The sequence below is a fragment of the Oncorhynchus mykiss genome, chromosome 2, assembly GCF_013265735.2.
Source record: "Oncorhynchus mykiss isolate Arlee chromosome 2, USDA_OmykA_1.1, whole genome shotgun sequence".
Classification (NCBI taxonomy): Eukaryota; Metazoa; Chordata; class Actinopteri; order Salmoniformes; family Salmonidae; genus Oncorhynchus; species Oncorhynchus mykiss.
This window is the reverse complement of record NC_048566.1, coordinates 25,970,619-25,976,874: the sequence shown is the minus strand read 5'-3', so window position 1 is coordinate 25,976,874 and position 6,256 is coordinate 25,970,619. Positions and strand designations below refer to the sequence as shown.

The 6,256-nt window shown below is 41.3% G+C and overlaps 1 protein-coding gene across 1 annotated transcript in view; it reads right to left on the bottom strand.

Annotated features, from left to right (window-relative positions):
- Positions 1-1,997: 1,997 nt before the first annotated feature.
- The window catches only part of tsnare1 (T-SNARE Domain Containing 1), a 143,475-nt gene continuing 139,216 nt past the window's right edge, over positions 1,998-6,256 (bottom strand). Inside the window, exon 12 of the mRNA XM_036943565.1 lies at positions 1,998-3,417. The gene's annotated coding sequence lies outside the window, so the exon portion shown is untranslated. The remainder of the gene's footprint in view (positions 3,418-6,256) is intronic.

Here is a 6,256-nt window from a genome sequence, read left to right as displayed (position 1 = left end):
ACAAGCTAATCATGTCTGAGTGCAGCGGACGGAGCAGAGCCTTGCATGATTAAGATTCATGAGGTTGGAACAGCGGGAGCAAATTATCAGAGCAAATCTTCGAGGGTTCAAAAAACCATACATCCCTGAGTGTCTGGAGAGGGAGAATAAAACCTATTCTTTCTCTTCTTTATTCCTCTCATCAAGGATGTCTTACAGGATGAGACCCTGAATTTCTGACTACGGCTTTAAAGTACTGACGTAACATCTGTCCTTGCTCAAGAAGAGGGTTTGTAAAATGACGCAATCCTAGAAGCTGGCAATGGAGTTACATGACACGCCAGATCTCTCTTTGGAGGTTGCGTTGGATTTGTATTGTAAGGCATATTATAGACAGAGCTTTGATAAAATCAACGCAAGTAAAGGTATTGTGCTTGGAAAAGCATTGTGTGGCTGGATCTGGGGTCCCTAACAGGCAGGCAAATAGGTACTTCAGTGGAACATATTATTCCATGTTTAATAATGGGCACTTATTGTAGTGGGTCATTGTTCGGTGGATAAAATAGTTCACTTTTCCTCATTACTCCTTGTCAGTTGTCTGCAAACTCAAACAATGGAGGATCCTTCCCCTAGGTGTATCACCGGAGAAAATACCTTTATTGAGACTCTTGTGCTCTCAAGTATAGTACATTAAAAGAAGGGCTCTTTACTTTAGAGGCATATGTACCGGAGAGAAGCCTTTTCCATATAGAAGTGAAGCATTTCACTTCAACAGCACTTCAAACCACGTCCTCACAGCCTTTCCCTAATGCAAAACACTATTAACATTCCAGCCGACGTTGACCAAAAAAGTGATAACTGCTCTCCTAAAAATTGAAATTCCCATCAGCACACATTCTCCATGGTATTTATCAGCTTGTCCATGTTCTATTTACAGAGAGGGGTGCTCTATCTGAGTCAACCATTATGAATACCTGACCCCATCTTTTGGGTTAAGCTTGTCCATCGATCTGGGGACAATAATGCCCCAATAAAGGAACACACGGTTTAGATTTATGTACCAAAGTTACCATGTTTAAAAGGAAATATTGAACCACATAATGTAGGTCTCATAACCATTGCTCATTAAGTACAGTAGACAAAACACAACAGTACTGCTATTTTGAACACGTAAAACATTCTCACACCATATTCACTTCTGATATTTAGGAGATTTTATTTATCAAAAAGACAATGAAAGTAAATGTTTCAATGACAAAATAAAGAGCTGAGGAGTAATATACTGTGCCACAAATTCCTTTCTGAATATCTACGTTCTCATAAAATATGATTCCCATTGTGAATAACCATATTCTGCGACGCTGAGAACATTTACAAGCACTGAAGGAATATATTCCAGCAATAAAGCAGAAAAACCTTCACAGGTATCCACAGCTATCACTTATCTTCTCATCGCCCACACCACAATTCAAGAAACTTTAAGCTTTACATAAAATAACAATTTTCTCAGGGATATGAGAAGCTAACTTACATCACCTTACATGTATGCATAGATTTGAATCGTGATGCCAGACATTGAGGATAGGTTCCAGAGGAGGCTGCTGAGGGACGGCTCATAATAATGGCTGGAACGGAGTATGGAATGGCATCATATGGAAACCATGTTTTTGATGGTTTTTAATTATTTATTTATTTTTAATTTTACCCCTTTTTCTCCCCAATTTCGTGGTATCCAATTGTTGTAGTAGCTTGTCTCATTGCTACAACTCCAGTACGGGCTCGGGAGAGACGAAGGCTGAATGTCATGCGTCCTCCGATACACAACCCAACCAGCCGTACTGCTTCTTAACACAGCGCATCCAACCCGGAAGCCAGCTGCACCAATGGCTACACCGTGCACCTGGCAACCTTGGCTAGCGCGCACTGCGCCCGGCCTGCCACAGGAGTCGCTGGTGCGCGATGAGGCAAGGAGATCCCTACCGACCAATCCCTCCCTAACCCGGACAACGCTAGGCCAATTGTGCGTCGCCCCACGGACCTCCCGGTCGGTTACGACAGAGCCTGGGCGCGAACCCAGGGACTCTGATGGCACAGCTGGCGCTGCAGTACAGCGCCCTTAACCACTGCGCCACCCGGGAGGCTGTTTTTGATGTTTTTAATACCATTCCAACATTCCCGCTCCAGCCATTGCCACGAGTCCTTAGTTAAAGTGCCACCAACATCCTGTGATTGGTTCAGAAAAACAATTTGGTGATTTTGGTTCATTTTGTTCCTTTTCTCAGCAAGGTACAAATTAAAAAACAAAATAAAAAAGCTTGGTACAATGATTCAGCAAGACTAACAGAAAATAACAATAATAAAACACTTCAGATTTGTGTATGCATGCGATGAGTTAAGAGCTAAAGCCCACTGATGCCGGGGGATTGTGAGGGAAGAGTGATAAAGAAGGATGTATGACGTTGGAAGCAGAAAAGGCTAGGAGCTGACAGTGAAGCTGCACACTGAAGAGTCTTACCCATCTTTTCAGAGAACTCAGTAATAGCACACACATACAGCCCAGAGGAGAAATCAGAGAGATGATAATCACCCCTCTGAGAGATTAATTAAGTCTATTTATTACTATCTCTAAATAAGCCTTCCTGGAAAATATGTAACAGGATGAGACATTTGGAGGGAATGGAGGGAAAGTGGTTGACTCTACTGCCAATTGATTGGCCAGAGGGTGAGTGCTTCAGGCGATCAACAAACATGTAATTTATGTCACATGTTCCACTCTTTACACTCAGATCATGGCAGATAGAGATGTTTGTGTGCAAGTGTGCCTGTGTTTGCATAGCAAGAGTAAAATGATAGTAAAATAGGACTATGAAAAAAGCTGTGAATCATATTTTAAAGTACTGTTGGTTTTTTTCATACCATTTGATACATTTTTGTCTAATGATCATTTATAAGTACTACACAACATTTTAATATCATACTTCATAGATACAGTAGCATCAGATAAATATGATCCAGTGTTTAAAAAACAAAAACAAGTTAACAAACACAGAGGAAAACAGGGTAAAGTAAGTGGATACATCAACAGCTCTGGGTGACACCACACCTGAAGCTTCTCTTCCATGATTGGCTGGTTGGCTGCCACAGTTAGGTACAGTATAAATGAGCCACAGTAGACTAGTATGCCATTCACTTGAAGATGGTAATAGAAGTACCAGCTATTCCCCCCCACACACACACACACCCCACACACACACACACACACATATACCTGCGCACACCAAATATCTAACTATATAACCAAGGAGGGACAGCCATGACGAAGTAGAGGTGTTGGTGTGGGGCAGGCCCCTCCTGCTCTGAGACAGCTGGTACAGGTCAGGGATCAGGTGGTCAGGTGGGGCAGAAGCAGCGAGGTCACAGCATTATGACAGCGGCTACCTGGGAAACACAAGCACACCAGACAAAATGCATCAATCATTAACCAGCTCTATATAGGCAAGCCATCGATAGGATGACAACCGCTAATGTAGGCTACTCACAAAGCTAAGCTTTCTAAACCAAGTCTAAACCAATACCACAGGTGTAATATTCATGTACATATACCTTTACATCCACTACTAACCGCCGCCTTGGGCTTATATTATTTTCCCTTTTTTTAATAAAAATAATAATAATTAATTGGTGAGGAACCAATTTGTACTTTTTATTCTGGAAGTGCCACAAGATTGAGGGGAGTAATTTATGATTGGTGGTCAGTGTATGAGTTTTAATTAAGTCTGGGCCAGAGTTCAACCAACTGGAGATCCAACTGGTTCATTAATCAGCAGCCCCCTGTGACGGGCATATAGTAGAACTACAAAAGACCACAGTGCATCACTTTTGTCTCAAATTATACTCAGGAGTTGTCCAACAGGAAACTCCTAAGTTAATTACAGCTTGTAGCTAAGATGATCTAAGGGTTATGCAGTACACAATACGTTGGGCTGAAGAGAATACACAGAATGGTGCTTTAGATATTTGTTATGTGTCTAACTATACAACTTCGAAGATGATTTCAGGGTTATACTGTATGTTGTGCTGAGAAAATACCATGTATTGTGCCGTCTGTGCTGTATTGAACTTACACTACCGTTCAAAAGTTTAGGGTCACTTAGAAATGTCCTTGTTTTTGAAAGAAAAGCTATTTTTTTTGTTCATTAAAATAACATAAAATTGCTCAGAAATACAGTGTAGACATTGTTAATGTTGTAAATGACTATTCTAGCTGGAAACTGCAGATTTTTAATGGAATATCTACATAGTACTGAGGCCCATTATCAGCAACCATCACTCTTGTGTTCCAATGGCACGTTGTGCTAGCAGTGAAGACGCGACTCCGGGATGCTGGCCTTCTAGGCAGAGTTTCTCTGTCCAGTGTCTGTGTTCTTTTGCCCATCTTAATCTTTATTTTTATTGGCCAGTCTGAGATATGTATTTTTTTTTTGCAACTCTGCCTAGAAGGCCAGCATCCCGGAGTCACCTCTTCACTGTTGACATTGAGACTGGTGTTTTGCGGGTACTATTTAATGAAGCTTCCAGTTGAGGACTTGTGAGCCATCTGTTTCTCAAACTAGATACTCTAATGTACTTGTCCTCTTGCTCAGTTGTGCACTGGGGCCTCCCACTCCTCTTTCTATTGTGGTTAGACACAGTTTTCGGTGTTCTGTGAAGGGAGTAGTACACAGAGTTGTACGAGATCTTCAGTTTCTTGGCAATTTCTCGCTTGGAATAGCCTTCATTTCTCAGAACAAGAATAGACTGACGAGTTTCAGAAGAAAGTTATTTGTTTCTGGCCATTTTGAGCCTGTAATAGAACCCACAAATGCTGATGCTCCAGATACTCAACTAGTCTAAAGAAGGCCAGTTTTATTGCTTCTTTAATCAGTACAACAGTTTTCAGCTGTGCTAACATAATTACAAAAGGGTTTTCTAATGATCAATTAGCCTTTTAAAATGATAAACTTAGATTAGCTAACACAACGTGCCACTGGAACACAGGAGTGATGGTTGCTGATAATGGACCTTTGTACGCCTATGTAGATTCAATTTGATGTTATTTTAATGGACCAAAAATGTGCTTTTCTTTCAAAAACAAGGACATTTCAAAGTGACCCCAAACTTTTGAACGGTAGTGTATGTTATGTTGAACTATTCAATCGTTATCGTTCCATGTCATAATTGAAGTTGTAAATTAATAGACATTCGGGGTGAGTGACATAGAACTATTGCTGAGATCGGCTTTGTATTGCACCCACAGGGCAAACAACACCCACAGAGCAAACAATGGCTACTTCCTCCAACTAACTCTGCCTCACACCTGACACTATGGAGTCCATTCTTCCAAGCTGTCTGTCACTCAGCCCCTCTTTCTCCACTTCTCCTCTCATCTTCAGTGAGTCCATCACTACCTTTCCAAATACGTCCATTGGAGGGGTCTGGCGGTCATGTCAGAGAGGGCTAATCACTAAAGCAGATCTCTCTCCAGCAATCTCTCTCCTCACTCTTTTTTTCTCTTCTCTCTATCTACTGCTACTCAGGACCTGACCAGCCAATCTCTGATTAAAACTCACACCACCTTATTTCAAAGAGAGAGGGAAAGAGGGAGGGAGAAAGAGAGGGGGGGGAGAAAGAAAGAGCGAGAGAGAAAGAGAGAGAGAGAGAGAGAGAGAGAGAGAGAGAGAGAGAAGATGGATTGAGAGAGGCCACAGCCTCTGAAATGGGGGCAGAGTTCCTGATGGCCATTGGCTTCGACTGCCCAGAGCCAGGCATGCCTGTTTGGGTAAGAGTCTAGAAGAGAAAAGTCCCATACAACTGAAGTTGGAAAAAAAAAACAATACACCACTGTGGTGTTATATTTTTCATTCAACTCTCATTCACATAGGTCTGTCTAAATCAGACACTCTCTTTTTTGTCAAGATCCTAGTGTAAGAGAGGTAAGCAAGGGCAACCAACCAGCAATAACCAGGCAATAACCAGCTTTACATTATTCCAAGTTCTTGCGACACACAAAGCTAGGAAATTGAAAATGTAAAACTCAGACCTGCTTGTATATCATTATACTCTTGGGTAAAGTATTTATTTTTAGGGCAATATTGGTAGAAATGTTACAAATATGGAGGTTCAGGACCAGTGGAAGCTCCTTGAAGGAGGAATGGGAGCTCAGTGAATTTCATTTTTTAAAATTGTGAAACATTAAAAAAGTTATCATTTTGAGATATGTCTATACTAATTATATTCA